Source organism: Thermobia domestica, chromosome 2 (assembly GCF_964235325.1).
Source record: "Thermobia domestica chromosome 2, izTheDome1.hap1.1, whole genome shotgun sequence".
Classification (NCBI taxonomy): domain Eukaryota; kingdom Metazoa; phylum Arthropoda; class Insecta; order Zygentoma; family Lepismatidae; genus Thermobia; species Thermobia domestica.
Window position 1 is genome coordinate 200089837 of NC_137455.1, and position 23836 is coordinate 200113672.

At 35.4% G+C, this 23836-nt stretch overlaps 1 protein-coding gene across 2 annotated transcripts in view; it reads right to left on the reverse strand.

Moving 5' to 3' along the window:
- LOC145678353 (uncharacterized) overlaps positions 1-23836 on the reverse strand; it is a 241160-nt gene that overhangs the window by 167571 nt on the left and 49753 nt on the right. Inside the window, exon 1 of one of the 2 annotated variants that reach the window (XM_081748405.1) lies at positions 12627-13375. The exons of the other annotated variant lie outside the window; for it this stretch is intronic. The gene's annotated coding sequence lies outside the window, so the exon portion shown is untranslated. Of the gene's footprint in view, positions 1-12626; positions 13376-23836 lie in introns of those variants that run through there. 2 annotated transcript variants of the gene reach the window in all.

The window sequence follows — 23836 nt, forward strand, 5'->3', positions numbered from 1 at the left end:
CACTGGAGTATACATTAACAAAGTTTTTCACTATGGCACCAGTATATGTATATATATATATATATATATATATATATATATATATATATATATATATATATATATATATATATATATATATATATATATATATATATATATATGGATAATGAGATATAGACCAAAATTATAATTAAATCTTTAAACTTTAATATTGTCTAAAGACAAGACATAGATATTATTCGATAAATCATATCGAGCTTAATAACAGGACGTGTTTGAAGCTAAATTCTGATGCGTAGTATATCGAATCTCCTTACTCCCAGGAGTAAATACACTATATTAAAATTATTCGAAAATCTGAAAATGTGTACTCAATATTCGAATAATTATATATTATCGGACTAAATGTTTAATTAATTATTTGTTAACTGAATAATTGGTCGAACAATTATTCGTTATTCAAATAATTAACTATATGAAGTTCAAATAACGAATTTTGTTAGGATATTCGAAGAATCTATTATTCGAATTACAGCGCTTACTAACTAACTTTATGGTGTATGGAAACCGGAGGTTGAATGCCGCGTTTACAGAAGCTCTCCACTGTCTATCCTTAGCTAACTGGATCCAGTTTGTACTTTGTATTCCTATTTTTGAGAGATCCATCTTATTTTTGTATTGTCCTCCCATTTGCACCTAAATCTTCTTAATAGTCGTTTTCCAATTGGACTTCCAGTTAAAATTTTGAAAGCATTATTGCTTTCTTTCATTCTTACTACATGACCTGCTCACCTAAGCTTCTAAACTTGATGACACTAACAATGTTTGGTATAAATTATGTAGTTTCTCGTTATGAAGCTCCCACCATTCCCCATATCTGTTCCTCTTGGTCCAAATATTCGTCTCAGGATCTTGCTTTCAAACACTTTTAGTCTACATTCTTCCCTCGGAGTAAGAGACCTTGCTTTCCAAACATACAGAACAACAAGCATGATTATCGTTTCATATACTTTAAGCTTCAAATTTCTCGACAAAATTCGCGTCGACAAAAGATTTTGAACTGAATAATAACACGAATTCTTTGCTTTTAGTCGACATTTACTTTCTTCGTAAATATAGATAGTTTTGGTCTGTTAATATTGATCCTAGATATTTGAAAGTATCCACTTTATCAGAAGTATTATTTGATATCTTAATGCCTCCATAATTTGCAGTATTATGATCCCGACGAGCGCCACTAATTAAAAGCAAGATATATTTGAAAATGTTTGAGTGAAACGAGTGAATGGATAATATTAACACAACTTGTGTAACTTCACAATATGGACGCGTCACGACTACATTTTAAACAGTAGACCGACATCCATGAGCGGGAATTGGTTTCTGTTCCTTTGCATCTTCGGATCCTGAAGTTAAACAGTGTTCTTGATACACGCTACACTTGAAAACAACTAAATGTCAATAGTGTAAAATTGACATTTAGATTTAAAGTTCAAGTGTAGTAGTACAGAACAGCTCTGTTTAGAATTAATTCTACCACTTGTGATAAATGAATCTAGTTTTTTCTATACTATTTTTATTTTCCTTGATTGTTTGGTTCTTACAAAACATACACGAAGAACATTTTATGATTCCAATGACACGTTACCCTGTCAATCTGTGTAAAATTCTTTCGATACATTTTATGGTTCGTAATGTGTGTTAACTTTTAAGTTTCTCCTTTCCGATCAAGTCTTTTTTCATACTTAAGTATAGTTTTTCTACTTAACTTCCATCTCCTGGCGAATATATACATATTCATGTAAGCCAATCTGGAGCACTGAAGAAGTCGTCAACGTTTGAAGAAAAGTCAAAGAAGAAAAAACCAGTTGTATGACTAATGGCAGTTGAGTAATAATATAACATTAGTCAGTTGAACACAAACGATTTAACCCATGGCCTAATCTCATTAATCACTGAACAGTTTTTCATTTTTAACATATGTACAGAGATGGAGAAGTTAGTAATGCACGTTCATCTTGTGTTATTTACGGATGACCCCATTGAGCCCTGGGATCAAAAAGAAAATTGTCTCATAAATGCGGAAGTAGAATTCAGAGAGCACACATTTTCAACGGGGAGACCAAGGAAGAATTTTTTAGAGAAGGGCTTGAAATTACATTTCGGAGAACAAGAATGAACTAAAAAGAAAGGGCAAAAAGACAGTACATGATATAGTGATTATTTAGTACTAGAGGAAAGGCCCATTCTGTTAATATCAAAAAGTATCTTAATAGTATGCAACCTGCAACATAATTTAGTTGTGTGGATTGTCTAATTTGAGTTTTTTTCGTACTCTGTACTTTTTGAACATCCGAAACATTTGATCCCCTCCCCCAACACTTCTCCCTTCTAATCGAAAATCGAAAACAAACTGCTTCGTTCTCGATTAATTCTGGTGAAGATCAACCAATCTGTGTACAAAATTTCCTACATGACTCCTTTCAATGTGAAAATCGGATACTGGACACACACACAGACAAACGCGCTCTTTTATATATTAGTAAGGATTTCGATCTATATTTGCTACGCCGGTTGGCCACCCTGTGCAATCAAAATTGGTATGAATATTCAGAAGCCAGTTGAGCTGTGTTTTGTACTATTTCCGATAATGCAAAGTAAATTTTGGTGAATCTAACGGCCCCTAGTGTGTATGGTGGTGTCAGGTCCGAATTTATAAAGGGAGTGTATTCTACGCGTAATGTATAGTAGTATACTCATTATCATTATCATGCGAAAATCGTGTATAATAGTATACTCTGGGGTCTCCTTTAGCCGCTATGGCAAATCAAAAATCTTACTATGTGGTAACGTCGTAGATTAAGTTGGAACCATTAGCATTGCTCTACGAATTCATCGAACAGTTACATCGATTATTACGCTAATAGCTGGTGCTAGTGCCAATGTATATCAACCTTAACTACTGTCTGCAAAGAATCAGTGTAATTATTTGATGATTTGGAAGTTATATTCCATGATTGTTTATCTGTTACGTAGTGCAGTTCGCGTCTCCAAACGAGGACCCGAAAAGTATAAGATTATGTAGCCTACATTTTTGGCTTTAGTATGACTTGTAGAATAGTGCTCTGAAGCCCGTGGGCGCCATTTTTAGGACACCCAATATATATATCTTTGATCTAAATACTAGCTTTCTTACTTGTTACAACTTGATAGATTGTATAAATAAGACATCCTAATTGGGGGAGGAAGTTCTATTATTATTATTATTATTATTATTATTATTATTATTATTATTATTATTATTATTATTATTATTATTATTATTATTATTATTATTATTATTATTATTATTATTATTTTGATCAAGAAGAGTGTCTCATAAGTCCCTGACGTTAGGGAGATGAAACTCAGCACACAAACTCCTCATGAAAACTCAACGTTTTCAAAAAATTCTGCCCCGAAAGGGGATAAAATTCTATAATGTTCTAATTTCCGTTTTTATATTCACATAAAAAGTCTCAAATGTGAGAACTCGTTTCAGTTGAAGGTGTGAAATTAAGTATAAATAAATAATTCATTAAAAATAAACTAGCACGGGTTTACTAACGTTTTTCAGAAATTCCACCTCTAAAGAGGAAAAGGGGCGGGATCAAACTTGCATCAACCAGAGGAATTCATTCATCTTGAAAACCAGAGTAAGTTTTGTCGGTCTTGAGGAAAAGGTACAAATTTTAGTGAGGTCTAAGTTATGGATTATAATGGATCATTATCCGCATAAACTTCATGTTGAAGAAATCCTCAACTAGTAAATTCTCCAATATTGAGAGATACAAACAGCATTAAAATGTTCACTAGTGAAATAGGTCTATATGTGCAAATTGTCTACACGAAAACCGTTTCTCTAAAAATCTGTCACGTTACAAAAGTTACAATGCCTGTTTCTTTAAGAACGAAGATATTATATACCTTTCAATTATTTTTTCAAACACCTTATTCTTACCGAGGGAAGAACGGTATTCTGCTAATATGCATATATTAAAAAAAGAACAAACTACATTAAAATATTTTTATAAATACATTGACGAGTAAACATGTGTTATTATAACATCATACTTTGGGAAAGGAGGGGGATGAAAGCAAAAGTAAACCAAAACCACTTGTTAGGTTGAATAAATAAGATAATCTAAGTTAAGTAACGGGCGCTGATGAAGTTGTTGGAAGAATGCACTACGCAAACACTGATTGCACAAATCGAAGGAAGATCCATATATGTTATTTTTTCCCCTCTTAAACAGAAATGAAAACTTCCTGGTAATGAATTCTTTTTAAAGAATGTCAGGCTTGGTGTTTTCTTCGCGGCTGAATCTTCAAATAAACACGATACTGATACCGAAGCACTTCTACACTAAGCACTGTGTTGCATAATAATTTTACACTGTTTATTTAGAAAGTGCTGATAAGTGATAGATATGATAATTCAAGCATTTTTTTTTAAATTTTATTTTCGTAGCAGCAATAAAAGGAAAAGATGCATGTGCTGGAATGTATGCATAGGTAGATAGTTTACGTAAGTATCTTTTTTTTTTTTTCTTTCTTAATCGTAAGTTTCAACAAACATACAAAGCAGATCTTTGCTTTACTTCCTGTAGTTGGGCGTGTTTGCTAAAAAAGTTGATTTTGTATTATTACTTTTTAAAAAGTCAATGCGTCGTGAACAGGGAACAAAGGCATATTATTATTATTATGTCCTCGAGAGATCACACGTTGCACTTTCACTAACTGACCTTCATTAATCTATGAAATTTTTTCAACCAACAAATACAACAATGATGTATATACTCACGTAACACCTTTTTGGGCTTCCCAAAGTGATATAATGTAAATTCCATTCGACCTATGCCTATCTTTCAGGAAACTTTGTCCAGTGAGGGAAATAAATTGAAAATGCTGCACTGGGACGTGTCTTACACGAGAATAACATGTAACTTCGATATATTTTACATGTAATTGCTATTTTATTTTAGCTTCAGGGACGCAATTGTCCAACTCTGAGGGAACTTTGTCCCGCTTGGAAATATGCCTGAAAGCAGGGCCGGATTAAGGAGGGCTTAGAGGAGGCTGTAACCCCGAGCCTTCAGGTGGACAGGGGCCTCCACTATGATCAAAATCTCAACTGGTTATCTAAAAAAAAATCATAAAGATACAATCATCATAAAATAAATTATCACCAAAAATATGAAACATGTTCCCTTAATTTTCCTACTGTATTTTTACAGAAACGTATTAGGCGAAGTCAGCAGGGACCACATATTTTTTCTAATTCCGGGCGTCCAGATGGGTTAATCCAGCCCTACTTGAAAGAAACTACCTTTATAAGCAATCTACAGTTTTTAATTTCTACTTTCGATTGGTAATATTAAGGAGAGTCTTGTGAATGTGAAAAGTATCGAATTGCAGATTTTAACGGATTTTATAAACGTTTCTAGTAATAATGCGATTTTTAGGTGGCTGTTTGCTCGTTCGTCAAGATCCCTGTATACAGATCCACAACCGAATCTATTAAATATATTTATGTTTCACAAATCAAACTTTCAGTAACAAACCCTACAATATATGACATCCGTCGTTTCTCTTGCAATCATCAGGATATGGTGAGTTTAAAAAAAAAAAAAAAAAAAAAAAAAAAACAATATTGGAAAGCTAATAAAGTGAAATAAGTTATTTTCTTTGAAGGACAAAAAGAGTTGTTACTATTGTAAGAAATGTCTTAACTGCATTCGTAATAATAAGTAAACCACACAATTTCCTTGTGGACGACCTTCCATTATGATAAATAAAAAGTTTATTTATGGTATGTTGCCTTAGGTTTAATATTATGAAAACAAGATTTTCTTCTTTACGACTGATATGTGATAATTATAAACATTACTTTATGCCTTCATATAACACCATTTCACAATGTGAAAATCATATTTAATGTATAATGTAGTATTTATCTGATGTGGCTTGAAAAGTACTTTTAAAAGTTCACCTCAATACTTCAACATTGATTTCGTGTTGAATAAATGCAGTGTCAAACATTAACGGAGACCATGCTTATCTAAAACGTTTGGATCGGAAATCCCTTGATTTTGCAATGCTCCTGTACTTACAGTCTCTGAAACTGCAAAATTGGAATTTCCCTTTCAATACAGAATTTTTTGATCCTGAAGTGTGTGATGATAAAACTAAAAACTATGAAATTTTAAATAATACTGTAATAATAATAATAATAATAATAATAATAATAATAATAATAATAATAATAATAATAATAATAATAATAATAATAATAATAATAATAATAATAATAATAATAATAATAATAATAATGACAAACAAAATTGAGCTAATTCAAAAGTTCCTTTAGGCTCCTATGACGTACAATAATTAGAGACTATTCATAGTTATGAATATTGGAATCAATTTTGGAAATTATAGGCATTAAGTGACACGAGAAAGATTATTCAAAAATATTTTATTCAGAAAATACTAGAAATTAGATATCACAGTGAACACTGCCTACATAATATAGGTATAAGGGTACTAATGTATAATATGAGAAATGAATGACCATTAGTTTCCTTGAATTCAAAGTTTGTAATTTTAAAAAGAATGGCCAATTCTTTTACTCTAATTTGACTCAACTATTTTTAATCAGTAGAAAAACACAATTTTTAGAGATTGACGAACATGGAAGCCCGCATATACTTCATGCAGAACAACAATTACTTATCTCATTTACATAACTTCATTACGTGTAAGGAATTTCAATATGTTTTGAGATATATTTCGAGGAACTGAACTTCCTTCGAAAATCCAGAGGGGAACAATTGCCCACCTTGCCCACCCTGTCGCCGGCCGTGATCGCTATAATTTGGGTTAGATTAGGTGCAAATTGTTGCTGTCGTAGCAGGCATTCTCTGCTACAGTCTCTCTCAAAATTGATTTTAAATTATTATTAAAGGCTTCACAGTGAAAATAAAATTTATCGTATATAGTCTAGACCAGTGACGATGTCATTGATTTCTTCTGGGTGAGGTAAGCATATTTTTGGGAGGCATCTTTTTTTTTTTTTTTTTTTTTTGTATATCGAAAATAATAGTTTATATTATTTGACCTACATTACAATATAACATGTCTGGCGGGGACAGCCAGGAGGTGGACGATCACACTGAGGGGAAGGCATCAACACCCTTGCCCCCTATAGCGTCGTCACTGGTCTAGATTTATGGGTGTGGGTAGTCGGTAATACTCTCGCGTTTAGTGCGAGCGGTCCCGGGTTCTGTTCCCGGTAGGGACACTCGGTCGAAAAATTGTAAAGGCTTTTTCAAGCCAGCCATTCTGCGTGAGCTTTTCCTGGATTTTCTTCAGTCATACCAGACAAATGTCGGGATGGTACCTAATTTACAGATCCCAGGCCGTTTCTTTCATTTCCCAACCCTTTGTTCCTTCCCTTTCCTCGAATAATGTGATTCTTAAGGGACGTCGTCGTTCTTACATAACGGGCTAATATGGCCATAGATGCCGAAAGCCCAAAAATCAAATACCTAGACCAAATACCCCCCCCCAAAAAATCAAATCCCTTAATCCCTAGACTGACGGTAGGTATTCTGAATAGCATAACATTTAATTTTAAATTCTAAAATGCGACTATACACATATTTCATGGGTCTTCGCAACACACTGATTAGGTAAGGCTGCTATAGCCTATTTATCTAGCACATCTACAAGTAAAATGGCTATTAAAGAGCACAGGTAAAGTAACTATTTCATCTACTCGTACCCCTAAGAGTATGTAAAAATCTTGAAATTACGACCCTGACATGAAGAAATACGTATACCACGTATAAAAGAACTGAACTGAAATGAAATGAAATCGTTCAGTTTTACATCTCACGATTATGCCGTGTATAGGCTAAAGAAGACTGTCATGATTAGAATGAATAAAATGGTGGAATAAACAAAGTGGGTCGAAACAGGAGATAACCCACACACACAGTGCTTGTCCACCACAAGTTTACTTGTCGCAAGCTGGGGTTAAACCAGAGATGTCACGAAGCGGATGTGAACGCTCTACCATTGAGTCTATACGAGAACTGAGTATCTCTAACTAAACTGTGGTTTCTCAACACAAATTTTCAATTTGATTTGTTAATAAATTGCCCCTCAATAGAAACCATTTTTATTTTAATATCAATCTGAGGAGGCTGCATACAAAATTGGTGATTGTGAACATTCTAAAAGTTTCAATAAAATCGGCCCTATGCATTAGTCTATAGAGATACCAACAAAAATGCCATATATTTTCCTGTTTATATGGACACATATATTGAACAGTTAGTTAAAAATCTATGAACATTTTTTCCCTATAATTTTGAACATAGTAACAGGTAAGGAAAGGAACCAATCTTTAGCTATACAGGGCACTGACATTTTTCACTGCTGTTACGTTATGTTTATTATTATTGTAATAATTGTTTATTGGTATTGGATGTTGCAATACCTGTCTACTTTTATCTTTTTGTATTTCAAAAACACTAATTGTCTCACAAATAAATTGATTTAACATTGACACCGTATTCTTATAGTGAAAACAATCCCAATGTATAAATATAAACCTAAAAAAAAGAACTTACAGACTATAACATCATTACAACATGGAGATGTATCTCTGTTTTTCTTTCTTTCTTTCTTTCTCCCTTTCGTTTCTTTTTCTTTTCTTTCTTTTTTTTTTGTATAGTTTAATTATAGAAATTCTAGACACAGCAACATAAACATATTATCCCAGAGCCATTCGGGATGGGAAGTAAGAAAAAAATATATTAGAAGGTAATTAGCCAGAACATAGATTTAAAGATTCCATCCCTGCATTCATTTGGTGGAACTAAAAAGACAACTTTGGAAAACCTCAGTAGGGTGACAGAAATTCGAACCCAGGACATTCAGTTAGAAAGCAAGAACAGTAACCGTTGTCTACGCAGATCTTTTTATTATGTAAAGATTATCATGTATTCACATCCTCTTTTTGTCGATATATTGTTTAAAGCAGGACCTGATAAAGGGGAGCTTAGAGGGACTACAGCCCCGGGCCTCCAGGTGGAAAGGGGCCCCCACTCTCATTAAAGTCTCAACTGGCTATCTAAAAAGAATTACATGAAGATACAATCATTATCATAAAATAAAATATGACCAAAAACATAGGAACATATTCCCTTAACTTTCCTCTGCAGCTTCACAGAAATGTATTAAATGAAGTCAGCAGGGGTCACATATTTTTTCTAGCCCCAGGCCTCCAGATGGGTTAATCTAGCCCTGGTTTAAAGTCATATGCGTTTCCTTATCACTTATGAGGTGAAAAAAAGGGTGAGGCTTACTTCACAAATGTTTCTTTTCTTAATAGTGGTGAAAAGAACGAAATTAGAGAAAGAGAAATTGATTGGGACACTAGCTAACAAGAAATTGTAACATGAGAGAAATAATAGATACAAAAATAAATAAATAAATAAATAAATAAATAAAATGAAATATTTCAGTGTCAGTTCCTTAACGTCCCATGATTAATTCCTTTTTGAACCAAGGAGATGATGATGAAGGCAAGGGAAAGATTATGAAAGAATCAATGGAATGAGAAAGTGGGAGGAAACGCGAGTACCCCGAGGAAACCCACGGACACGATGATTTCTACCACAAACTTACTTGGCCGGGGATCGAATCAAGGACCCCACGCATCCGAGGTAAGCGCTCTATCATTGAGCCACCGTGCCATGATAGATGCAGGCTCATGGCTAGAACGCTAAGAAAGGGAGGAGGAGATCATTTTTGGTGGGCTAACTTGATTTCATGTCGCATTCATACATACCAACAAACAACTGAAAGTTTCAATGGGCTGAAGGTGATCACACAGAGGAACCCAACCCTCTGACCATCTAGCTACGGAGAGCTCCTCCGTGGCTAAGCAGTTAGCGTACGCGCTTTTGGCGTGGGAGGCCCGGGTTCGATTCCCGGCGGGAGCTCATGTTCCACGATCGGATTCCACGTTAATCAGTAGGTCCACGTCTCATATAGCCTCGCTGCTGAACGGGACGTTAAACTCAAAATCAACTCAACTCATCTAGCTATGGGCCTGGATAGAAGGTACATTAGAAGGAAAAAGGGAAGGGGCGAAAGCAACTACAATTGGTGGACTGTATAGTGTTAAAATTAGAATAATTCATTATTCAAACAATTATTCGGATAATGAGTAATTAATTATTCGAATAGTAAATAATAATTCAAATAATGAATAATTATTCGAATTTTGAAAACAAATATTCGAATTCAATAACAGCAAAAGAAAAAAAAAAGGACGCCAGCGAGCTATATATCTTCGTCACAAATAATTGTCCAAATAACATATAATTTTAACAATACTAAAGCAGTATTGAAAGAGAAAATTGTTACGTGAAAATGAAGAAGTTAGCTCAACAGAATGGTATATGGGAGTTTCTCAGTTTGTGCCTATTGTCCTACCAGCAACGGCAGAATATGCAGTGCTTTGAAAGTTTTCTACTGAACTAGACTCCAGTTATGAAAATCAGGTACCATAATAATACAAAACCAGTCTGATACATAGGCCTACACGATTTGGCCTTACAAGTAAGTTAGCTAGGCGTCTGACTCGTTGCCATGGCGACTTGGCGCCAGGGACTTTTTGAGCCCTAAAAATATGTGTTACAGATTATTATATTCATTCAAGCTGATCTTATGAAAGGCCTTTGAATTGTTTGTGACAGTTAATAAATAAGTAAATAAATATAATAGGAAGATAATTAATTAGTTTCGGTGCTTTCTCGGTTCAGATATATTGTTTCGAACTCTGGACAGAACCATCCTCAAAATCCCGCTATGAAAGCTTCTTTGCAAAGTTTTCTACCATTGGTTCAGAAATAAATTTGATTCTAACATTTAGGAAACAAAATAACTTGTTAGATCATTGTTTAGGAAGAAATTGCATTCTAAGGGACGTCATTATAGGATATTGTGAAAGGAAAAGGAGGAAGGGCAGAAAAATACCACTAATGGACGGTATTAAAAATGGATATTTCATACGCAGGTTGATGCAGGACCGAAGCCCTTGGAGTTCTAACAATTTTGGGTATGTCAATAATGACACAATACTTGTGATGATGATGCTACATAATGAAATGAAATTTCTAGTCTTACGTCCCACGTTATCAGGCGCGCACCCAGAAAATTGTTGGGTGCCCAAGCTTTGGGGGGATCCAATACTACAAGCCACTACGTTTATGTAGTATTGAACGAGCATTATTCTGTATCCGATGTAATTATAAAATACTTCCATCTATATTTTCAGGGGGGAAACAATGATAGAACTAGATTGTTTTGAGTATAGACAGGCCCTAGTTAGGTAAGTGCTATTCTGTGCTCGAGCACAGAGCGGCAGAACTTAGGGGGCAGCAAAATTTTGGATTTTTTAAAGATTCACAATAAAAGTAATATTTAAAAGTAGCAACTCAGTGCCGCTCAAGTGCGAGAAAACATATTCATGTGTTTAATTTGCTTTAATTACAGTAGTTACTAATTAGCTAGCTTATCTGATTATTTTTTAAAAAGTCATCCTCTCCCACCCCCACGCCAAGGGTGAGGATGAAGTTGAACATCATGAAAACTGATACACTCCCCTGTACCATTAAACTCACCGGCCTCGAAAACTATTAATTCAATACTAATATCTGTCGTTTTCGATTACTTTTAAAATCTCACCCCCCTCCCTGGGGAGTAGAGTATGACCTTGAAGTTGAATTGGATTAAAACTGTCACTATTCATCTCAGCGCCCCAAAAAACTATGAATGCAACTCTAATATTGGTTGTTTTCTGGGGGCGGCAAATTATTTATTGCACAGGGGCGCACAATATACAAATACGGGCCTGAGTATAGAAGATCAAATTTTCATGCTACACTAATCATTTTCCTGTTAAACAAGTACAGTTTTATTAAGAAAGGTGCGAGTATCGAACAAACGACACCATGCACTAAAATGTAAGTTGAGTTAGTAAGTTTTGGAGGGATCAGGGCCCGGTGAACCCTCCCATGGGTACACCACTGTACGTTATGTGACGTAGGCTAAAAGAGACGAATTATTATGAATGGCAAAAGTGAATGCTTATCCAATAATTGGTGGAATGAGAATGTGTGAGAAAACTTGAGAATCTTCGAGAAAACCCACGAGTACGATATTGACCACCATAAGCTAACTTGGCCCGAATCCAAGTAGGGATCCCTCACACCAGAGATGAGCACTTTGCCACTGAATTCCAGTGTCCCGGCTGTTTGATATGTTAGCTATTACGACCAAAGTACATTGAAGTATATAAACATTATCCAAATAATTTACTTCTTATATATGACAAATGCATTTCTTCTCTTCAAATTACTATTATTTCAACACTAATTAGTGAGCGTTATTCACTTATTATGTATAAACGTACCTGCAGTTCAATGCTCTCTGATGAACGAAACAAAACACACAAATTAAATTAGCACAGTGAGAAAAATAAACGTTTACACAGGTGTGAACAAAAAAACAAACTGATAACTTACCTAGACTAATGATTCGTTTCCTGATATACACACATGAAAATCAGTTACGTTATGAATCAGATAAAAAACTGACTCATCGTAATTCCATAACTATTTTTTCATGTTTCCACGAACACATGTTCATCCTTTGTAATATTTTTCTTCTATTTTTGATTTAAATGTTTGCTCACTGCATCACTAATCCACAAATACACTTGTCTTGTTGCTAAGCAACAAACGAAATTTAATCGCCGACAATGGAAAATTAAACAGATATTGAGTTTTCATTCACTTCAGCATGTATACAAAGGATAGCATCGTAACTGATAAGAATTTTCTTTTTTCGTCCTTTCATTTAATATATCATTCATGACTCACACTATAAAAACTGTTTTAAAGGTCCCATGATAAAATTCCAAATTGATATGTTGTCAGACTATTAGAAACTTGTCTCTTATAAACATTAATTTATTTATACTTCTAAAGTTTCCTGATTTTCGATTTTCGGAAAAGTCATTTTCGAAAAATTTTCTTCGGTTTCGCACATAAGATCGTTTCCATCGTTAATTCGTAAGGCACTTTTCCAAATCCCGAAAAAACACCCCAGAACACGTTATTGTTGGTTAATAGTCGTGTCGAAGACCTGTCTGTCGGAAAACAAAGCTTTATCACTCACTCACCACTTCGCGCCAGACAGAACTGGCTGAAGAAAAATCAAGGCGACGCACTGAAACTCACAACTTCTATCCCATAGCATAACATTGGAAGGCTTTTCCAAGCAAGCCGCTCTTGCACTCCTCTCGTGACGTCGCACTCCCCTTCATCTTCTCTCTCCCCTCCTCATATCATTTTTTCTTTCTTTTTCCACTCCGTTACCGACCCAATCCCTACGGGCAGGTTCAGGTGAGGTCGGGGTCCGGTCTGCGCTGGAAGGAATAACAAAACGTGTATGAAAGAAGGAGGAGAAGAACGCAGTGAATGAAAGACAGGAATGGATGTATGGAGATTGAAAATAGCCACAACTCTCAAAAGCTTGTGTTGTTCAGGTAAGGTGGTTTGTGTTCCTGCTGCCTGAGTTGCCCTCAAGAGCTCCCGACAGGTGAATGTCAAGAAACAACATCCCAGAATTCAACAGAACGCAAGCAGTTTACCTGTCAACAATGTATTGGAATTTACTGTGCGTGGGAATGCACAAATGATGATTAGGAGGGATTGCTTAGAATGTGGGTAACGATCTAACAATTGTTGTGTGTAGTAAGAATGTTTTACTGTCCAATGCTACCTGGCATTAGCATTACAGCGAACTATGGCCGCCCAATTGCAGCCACTAAACCAGTAGAGTAGAATAATGTGTCCAATTCCTTTTTATAAATATACATAGAAAACTGTAAAATTCGCTACGTCTTAATTCAAGCAGCTCCCTAATTATCTCATAATCGTCATCAGGGACAACACCACAAATTATATGCCCCTCCCTTGAAAAAAATTGAATTCAGCCACACAAAATAAAGGTACACAAGTTAGCAATTTTTAAGAAGTTTGGTTTATGCTCCTAAGCCAAACAATATAAACTGGAAAATATATTCGAATGCGGGTAAATATATATTCTCACTCTGGTACACGGTGGCTCAGTGGTAGAGCGCCTATCTTTGGTGCGCGGGGTCCCTGGTTCAATCCCAGACCAAGTTAGCTTATGGTGTTCTCGGGTACTCCCGTTTCCTCCCAAATTTTCATTCCACCAATTCTTCCATCATCATTAAATTGTCTTAACCATCCGTTTTTCTAACAAGCCTAAAGGGCATAGTCCTGGGACGTTGAACTTAAAGATTTCATTTTAGTTTATTTGTCCCTGTGTGTGCGTACGGGAGATTAAAAAAAAAAAAAATCACAACGAATATGTGATGGATCACCATTAATTTTGACCAGGAAGTAGAGAGTCAAAACTTAGGAATCGAATTCTTGTCTATTTATCAAATTGGTAAAGTTGATATTCAAATCGAAAGTGGTGGAAAACAACCATTTCCGGTTTTAATGTTGATCACTATAGAGCAGTGTTTCTCAAAGTGTGGGTCGCGACCCATTGGCGGGTCGTGAACCGGTTTTTTGGTGGGTCACGAGAAGTTTTTCCTTTTAATATGACAATTTTATTTGATGCAGAAACATATGTTGTAAAGTAAGTACTATTCAGGAAATGAAAATTGGAAGTGTTTGTTAATGAGGTGAAGAGTAAGTGGTTACTCAGATCCTTGCCCTGTTCTGGGTTTGGATGGAAAGAGAATGGGTGAGTCAAAATCTGTTAAGGGGTAGGACATTGCGATCGGAATAGTGTTAGCTCTGTATTACCTTTATATGGAAAAATTAGAAATATGATTTACAAAATTTAATTGGTTTGAAGTACACCACCATTGCTTAGAACGACAATGTGTATTTGAATAAAAATTGGTGGACCACAAAATACTTTTAAATATTTAGTGTGGGTCGCGGTAACAACAAGTTTGAGAACCACTGCTATAGAGCAAAAACGGCAATAGATAGTAAGAAGTGGTTTCCTGCAATCGATTAAGCATTCCAGGAATGCATGTTATCTCTATACATAACTTTCTACTCAAACCGGAAGTGGTAGAAATCCACTACAATTTCCGATTTCAATTGATCTACACAGAGCAAATGCGATCAGAGATAGCGAAAAGTGGTTTCTAGGAATCAACTTAGCGTTCTAAGAGAACATATTATCTTCTCTATTAACAGTCTATTCAAGCCAGAAGTAGCAGACATTAACCATTTCCTGTTTCAACGTTGATCGCAATAGAGTAAAAACTGCAATAAATACCGATAAGCAATGTTTGGATTGATTTAGCGTTCTAAGAATAGGTATCATCTTCTCTGTAACTCTCTATTCAAACCAGAAATTACAGAAATCAACCACTTCCGGTTTCAACGTTGATCGCTATAGAGTAAAAATGGTAATAGATAGAGAGAAACGGTTTTCTGCAATCAATTAATTATCCCGAGAATATATTCCATCTCCACTTTAATCCCTGTAATAAAACCGGAAATGATAAAAATCTACTATCACTTCCGATTTCAACATTAATTGAGAAATTATTATCACACCATACAATCCAAATACCTTTATATGGTGGATACGTGGCACTGCTTTTTGTTGAGATTGTCGAGATATCTAACACAAAATCCGAAGTAGAATGGGGCTCCTTCTGCTACTTTTGTACAAGATGGAGCTTAATGAAAACTTTCAGTTTAACCTTCGACGATTATGCCGTTAGGTTAAAGCAGACGATGATTAAAGCAAGTAAATGATGGTGAAAGAATTGGCGGAATAAGAACGATGTTGTCCACCACAAACAGACGTGGCCGGGGAACGAACCAGAGATCCCACGCACTAGAGGTAAGCACTCTATCACTGAGCCACCGTGCCCCCTACTTTTGTACGATTGCTGCGATTATTCCAGACTTATGTAGATGAAATGACTTTATTGTAGCGAACAATTTTAGCTAGTTGTATGTCATCATCATTGGTGTAACTTTCTTTGGTCTCCCAGCGAAAATGATAATCTTGGTCCCTTCTATTAATACAAACTCGGAATCCTTATTAATCTCAGGGCAACCCCTCAAGGATGTAAGTTACCCCTATGTCCATCATAATTTCTGTTGCAATAGTTTTCAAATGAGTAGAACTGCAGAAAGTTAAGAGTATCTCAACAGAGGTTATTAACTGGACAATACTGAAACTGAAATTGATCCTCTAAGTTAACCTAGTTTGTCTAGGACATTTGACAGTCGATCGACTTTAGTGTAAATACACTCATATCCATACAATTTCAATTCATCTTTAGTTTGTTACGTTACACTTTGTTTAAAACACGAAACGACTAAAATATCACAGAGTATTCTTGGTGTTTTTTCTCTTTCCTTTTGTTTACAATGCAATTTATTTAGGCCATTTATTAAAGACAAATCTTGCAACTTTAGTTTCACGAACTTCCATACTAACTAGAGCCCTGGAATTTTGTACAGGTACATAAACCCGATACCAATACGTATTTTTCACATAAGTTCCTCTGCAGCTTATTGTTTTGTTATAAAATTAAGTAAATAAGTAATTAACTGTTCTCTACTAACTATAAATCCTAGTCTGTTATGCAACCAAAAACGCTCCTGAGTTGGCATGTACAGTATAACATACAGATCTTCCTGGATCCGATTTGGACCAAAGGTAGCATGATGGTAGATCTTGACCTGCTGTGTATGTGAGTCAAATATTCTGTACAAACTCTCAGTTCCTGAGTTATTGGTGGTCAAATTTTGAACTGATACACGTAACGTATCCGATCTTAATCAAATTTGAAATGGTAGCAAATCATGACCTGCTAATAAATATAAATATAATGTTGTAAAATATAATGTTGTACAGACTTTGAATTCCTGAGCTACAAACGATAAAATGTTTCGTCATAGCAGTCTCCCCGTCAGCATCTTCAGTCAGCTTTTAGTGATAGTGGCGATGAATGCTCAACAACGTTTGATATGTGAACTGTTAATGTATAAGTTCGAACTTGGGTATAAGCTGCGGCAGTAATTGAAAACATTTGTCATGCGCAAGGAGAAGCTGCCGTGAACCACATTAAAGTAAATCGTCCATTCCAAAAAAAATCGTGCAAGTTGTAAAAATAATGATCAGTCAAGGTCTGGCCGACCCAGGGAAACAGATTCCGAGGCCGTACGACACGCTAGTGCCAGTCCGCTATAGAGCGTCACCTGCATAACCTTCACAACCTTACAAGTTTCTTATGAGCCTTTGATTTTTCCATTCCAATCCAATCGTCTTTAGAATTCTCAACAACAATTCCCAGTTCATGCGACCAAACAGTTCAAGCAGGATAAATGGCACTAGAATAGGTACTGATGCGACCAAATTTCGAAATCATAGTAGCGACGCAATAAAAAAAAACAGAACATCAAATTGTGGGAAATACGTTTTGTGAAACAATTTGTGTCTTCACTTTTCAGGAAAACTGATGATAATCACATGGAAGCCGATAACTAAATAGTATTAATTCTTAGTAACAGCTACTTTGAAGTAAATATATTTTCTGTTTTATCCCGTTTCACTTAAGTCATTAGTTTTCAAATTAGACAATAATTTTTCAGACATCTTCTGCTTATTAAAACAGAAAAGAAGAACAACTTTTCTCTCTCTACTTAACCGCTAATACCATGAATAAGTCATAAAAATGTTCACTTAACATCAAGCAAAAATGTTCCTTTCCGTCTGATCCATATACTCCAATTCATAAGTAGGTTACTTAGCGCTGAGATGTGCTTAGTAACCAAAACAATGAATATACCTTGGAAACATGAAAAGGGATTTGCCTGCCAACAGCAAACGTTATAGACATAAAACGAATGAAATTTATCACTTCTTGTGATCATTAAGGAACTCATACTTGAATCGTAAGTGATGTAAGAAAGGAAATTTAATGTTTAAGTTTGAATAGGTCTAATTAAAATTTTGTTGTATGAATGAGAGTCCCAATTTTGAGCTTGGTCAGGAGTGGAGTAGCCTGTCAGGACGATGTGCACTTACCTTTATGCGTCCCTCCTTCCGAAAAATATATTCAAAAATGAAAATAAAATGAGAACTTTCTCTGAAATATTTGCAATGTTTTTCTGGAATAACGCACAAGTAGGGATGCGCATGAGACGAGTCGAGACAGGATTTTCCTGACAAAATTCGAGTCGAGACACGGTTCTTCCAATAGAGAAATATACATTTTTCGAGTCGAGACATCACTTTTACAGCACATTTTCGAGACGAGACAGCCACAAATCTTGTCTCGTGCGCATCCCTACACACAAGGTAATTAGTGTATCTTTTAAACCAAAACAGTACACTTCGCTTCAAATATTTATTTCAAAATTACGGGTCATGTTATAGTAAACATCATATGAGCTTATAGATGTAATATGAGAAGTCTATAACAATACACATCTATAAATGGCACAATACACACTCCTTTTCTGGCCAATTGGTATGGTGTCCCTCCAATATCTGTGAAAAGTCCCTTTTCATGGACCTAATTCACCCCAGGGCTTGGTGCTCAGAATTTCCGACTTTAAGCATTGAACACAATACTTGCTCAAAAGTATTCATTAAAAACTTCCACCAGATTATTTAAACATATAAGTCTATTCGTTACAACTTGTAATGTACTAAATAGTGCTTCTTGTTTGATCTTCTTACTTTTACCATTCAGTACACTGTTCTCGATGTAATTTCAAATGGTTTATCTGGTATACTAAAGACATTTCGTTTATATACTTATCACTGCACGCCATCTCTCTTTTACAAAAGATCTAGAAAAGTGTTTAGAAGGATGCGCATTCAGTCGTGAAGATTAAGTTGATATATCTTTGATTCTATTTATTAGCATTATAATGTGACAGCACTCAAAGTAAGCGGGTAACTCTTTTAGAAAAGAAGTACATTTCTACATTAACTAAACATGATTTTTAAAATCTAAGCTAAAAATTACGATGTGTGAAAGCTAAAATTAAGGTTGTCGATTTTAAGAGCTCATAGAATTTTTCCAATTTTGTTGTATGTATATAATTCTATTAAGTCCTGGCATGGCTATAAGTATTAATATATGCATTATTTGTTGGTTTTTATTTAGTACATTAAATGCACTTTGTCATACTTCAATGCATGGGAGAAAAAGCATCTTCTCTAATGCATTTATGATGTTAAACTATATGGTCATAATTTTCTTCCTAATTAAGTTTTAGCGATGCGCCAAATGGTAGTGTGCTTTTTTATTCTACAAATGACACAGTACCTTGATGATGATGGATAACGTTGATTTATTCGTGTATGACTGAGTCATCATTAAAATCAAGTGTTGGGGAAAACAAGTTTCTCTGACATTCCATTCATTAAAAAAGCGAAGTAGGAAAAAGAGTAATAAATTTATGTTTCTTCTTTGTAGGTGTTAGATATAGGTAAGGTGGAGCACGTGCACACCATAATACACTATCATATCAACGCTATCCTTTTGATCAGTAAATTAATCTATAAATCTTTATCGTATGCTATTAGACTTTTTACATTAATGACATGATACACTGAAATAATTAATTCCTGACTGAAATAGCACTTACATATTTTAAAAATATATGTTGTCAGTAGTGTTATCTATGAGACCACAAACTTATCTCGAGTTGTTTTCGAGATGAGGTTGGAGACCTAATTCGAGACGAGCCGAAAAAATTCCCGAATCTGGTGACCAACACTAGTTCACTCAAGTCTTAAGTCTCAAACACTGTCTTAATGTTACATAACTCCTAAAATAAAAACTATAAATTGTTAAAATGATTGTGCGAACATAATGAAGAGCCTTTATCAACGTTTAAAGATAACCAAGTCATTAGACAGTATACTCCAATAATAAATATGGTTTAAGCGTTATTATATCAATGGATGGATATATTGGGATATATTGTACCGCAGAAGGATTCATACAACTTCTGGGCGAAATTAAGGGCAAAAATCAGGACATATACAGGGTGGCCCAAAAGTAGGTATACACCCCTGCATTCTAGTTTATGGGTTTATTTGCTTCGGCTCTGCCGAGCTTAAGATGTAAGTAAAAGCACATTAAGAACAAATAATAAAGAAACTAATTCTGCCTGATGGATAATAATAAGAAATGATATAAAATGCAATGAGCTGATCAATACGGTACTGTATACCGACCTTTGGGCCACCCTGTATTCTGTACATACATTTATAAGACGAGACTAGAAGAGCTTCCCGAGAATCGAGACGAGACAAAAGGAATTAGTCGAGAATCTATATGAGACGAGTCTTCTACAAAATTTACGAGACTAGATCTGAAAACCTTATATCTCGTCCCTTAGGCAACACAAACTGTCAGCATTTCTTAGCTCCGCCTAATGAGGCAAGTGGCAAGATTTTTACCTAGCATTGCATTAGGTGCCCAAAAGGTTTTGTGGAAAACTTACCGTACGAGGAGGAAATCGGTTACATGAAGTAAGGTGTGCCTTGAAAATCAAATATAATTTTCATCACCAGCAATACTCGTAATATGTCTCCAATGATACTCGAGCAGATTATGGACTCCACAGTAGGAGAACTTAGTAAAATATGGACGAAAGAAGTCGTCCAGTGCCTAGTTCACTTCGTCGAGAAGTTGAAATAATCGTTCATAGTAATTGTTGTGTCCATCGGTACAATATGTTGACTATCTTGGTATGATACTCGCTCTTGTAGCGCGTTAAGTCGGCTTCTTTCTCCATTCTTTCCCCATTTAAGATTCCCGTTCTTTCTGACGAACTTTGCTATGCTAGTGTTTTGTGAATACATGGTAATATTTAAACATTTAAATTATTAAATCTAGGCACAACGTGATTCTATCTCTTAGTAATATTCATAACGAGTTAGCCAGGTAGAAATGTGTCAGCATTTTGGCATTTCAGAATATGGCAACCTTAGTCTTAGTGAATTGGGTGACAACAACGCTGACTGAACTGAACTGACTTGGTACAAGTTCAGAGCTAATGGCTACTTTACATTTCTGCGGTCATACGAGGGAGAATCAGAAACTAAGGTTACAAGGGCGACATTTCAACAATTTCTGGAGTTGGCAACTGTGCAGAGCTACAACCACCTGCCACCTACGACACTAAGGTAAACACAAATGACGACTTGTTTGGAAAACTGGTCTTGCAAAGAAGTTCGATCAGATATTAGACTTCTGTGGGCGAAACATGAAACTGCGGCTGATATTCACCGGCAGCTGGTAGAGGTTTACGAAGAGACTGTAATGTCTCGTCAGCATGTCGCAAAATGGTGTCGAAAGTTTGAGGCTGGTAGAGAAAACGTCACCGACAAGCAGCGCAGTGGAGCAACGCTGTTGAAGCCGTTTCGCTGGGACATCATCGACTACCCTTCTTACAGCCCGGATCTCGCTCCAAACGACTTTCACCTGTTCGCGCACTTGCAGGAGCACCTAGGAGGCCGTCATTTTGCTTCAGATGTGGAGGTGAAATACTTCGTGACAATGTGGCCTGGACACGCAAGGACAGGATTTTTACCAGGAGGGAATCTTCAAACTCATCCCACGATGCGACAACTGTCTCAACTGATATGGAGACTATGTCGAAAAGTAATCAATGTATGCACTATCTGTTGGCTGTATTACTTGTATGAAATAATATATACACATTTCACTGCAGGCTTTGTAACCTTACTTTTTGATCATACCCCGTACATCTTCAAATTTAACCACTGAGTTAGTTAGTTTAGTTAATTAAGAACACTAAATAGATCAATTCTTCAAAATGTTCTCAATGATTATTACGTAAATGGATGTAAGAATAAAACAGGATTCTGGGTTCATACACTCATAATATTATATCCGCTGCCAACAGCTATACAAGATTTGAAACGGGGAAACCCTAGCGTAGCTGAAATAATAATCTAATATAATTCAGTGCCCTAAGGAAAGTTTGGACAGGAAAAGATTAGCAGTTTACAAATGCTTTATATCCGGTAAAGGCTGCTCTTGAAGCGGAAAAATAAAAATAAACATCTCTTGACACTGACACTCCCACTAAGATTTATAATAGAAAGCTCACTTTCTTCCTAATGAACCATGACCAATGTTGTTTGATGAAAGTGGCAAAAAAAAAAAAAAAAAAAAAAAAAAACTAACAATCTAATAATAACGAAAGAAATATTTTTTGTGTATTTTGTGTTACGTCATATATATATATATATTTCAGGTTTACAACGGAAACAAAAACTATGATAAGACTTTCTAAATAAGCGCAAACATAGTTGGATACATATAATGAGCTTTAAACATTTATCTTAAGCTCAATAAATATTGTACTATAATTACTTTAATTTGGAGAAAATCTTTCACTTAGAAATATAATTAAAGAAAAAAAATGTTCGTATTTACTAAAGGCGAGAAGTAGTATACGTGTAGAACGCCCATCTTGATTTTTTGGAAGATTTTGCATTCGATGTTTAGTTCTCGTGGACGATGACTTCTCTAATTAAAAATGTTCTTCTGGTTTTTCTGAGGTAATTACGAGCTCCTACAAGCCGATACAGAATTTTCGTGACGAGACGGAGCTCTTTCAATAAAAACAGACACACTTTCCGAGACGAGATAGTCTCAATCTTGTCTTCTACGCAATCTTATGTGCGACTCAAAATATTCCTAATTAAATTCAGAAAGGAGTTATCATTTAGCACTTACTATAATAGTTGAGTTCAGGTGTATATCTCAGGATCTCAGATTCCCGACCTAGGCTCCGCCAATATGAGATAAAGAAGGTAGTTGAATATTAACGTTCATTTTCAGCACCGACGCTAGACGAGATTTGAACATACAGTTTAAGGTGGAATCTCAACAACCGTAATGCTTTCAGTGACATTCTAAGTAATCATACCCGAGATTACACACACCAAAGTCAAGTGCATTAGCTATTAGATCAGCCTGAAGGATCATAGGACAATTAATTCATGTTTATATGGAAATATATTCTACAGTTCATATCACTAAAATTTTATGCATTTTTTAAAGAATGAAAATCCAGGAATGGGTTTTAAATGGAAAACTGGATAAACTATTTGAAATGAACTCCTCTGCTGAATCACTTTTCATAGCTTAAAAAATATTGTAAATATCTCTGAAAACGCAAATGACACTTTAACATTTCCATGTACTTAAGGGTACCAAACAGACTTACAAGGTTTTCCAAGTGTCACACTTCGATTTGCTTGAAACTCCTACAATGCATAAAGGGGTTTGTTTGCCTCCTTCATTCTTCATTTTGACCGATATAAAACAACACGTATGTCTTACTTTTACTTACTTTATTCACTGCAGAAGTTTCAAGCAAATCTGCATTGTTCGTTGCTAGCTATGGCCTTGCTAAAAGGTGTCATATCGCCCTATATTCACAGTTTAGGGGGGTGTTTACCCCTTCATCCCCCATGATGGCCGATATAAAAAACACATATGTCTTACTTTTACTTACTTTATTCACTGCAGAAGTTTCAAGCAAATTTGCATTGTTCGTTGCTAGTTATGGCCTTGCTAAAAGCTGTCATATCACCCTATATTCGCTGTTTAGGGGGTGTTTACCCCTTCATCCCCCACGTTGGCCGATATAAA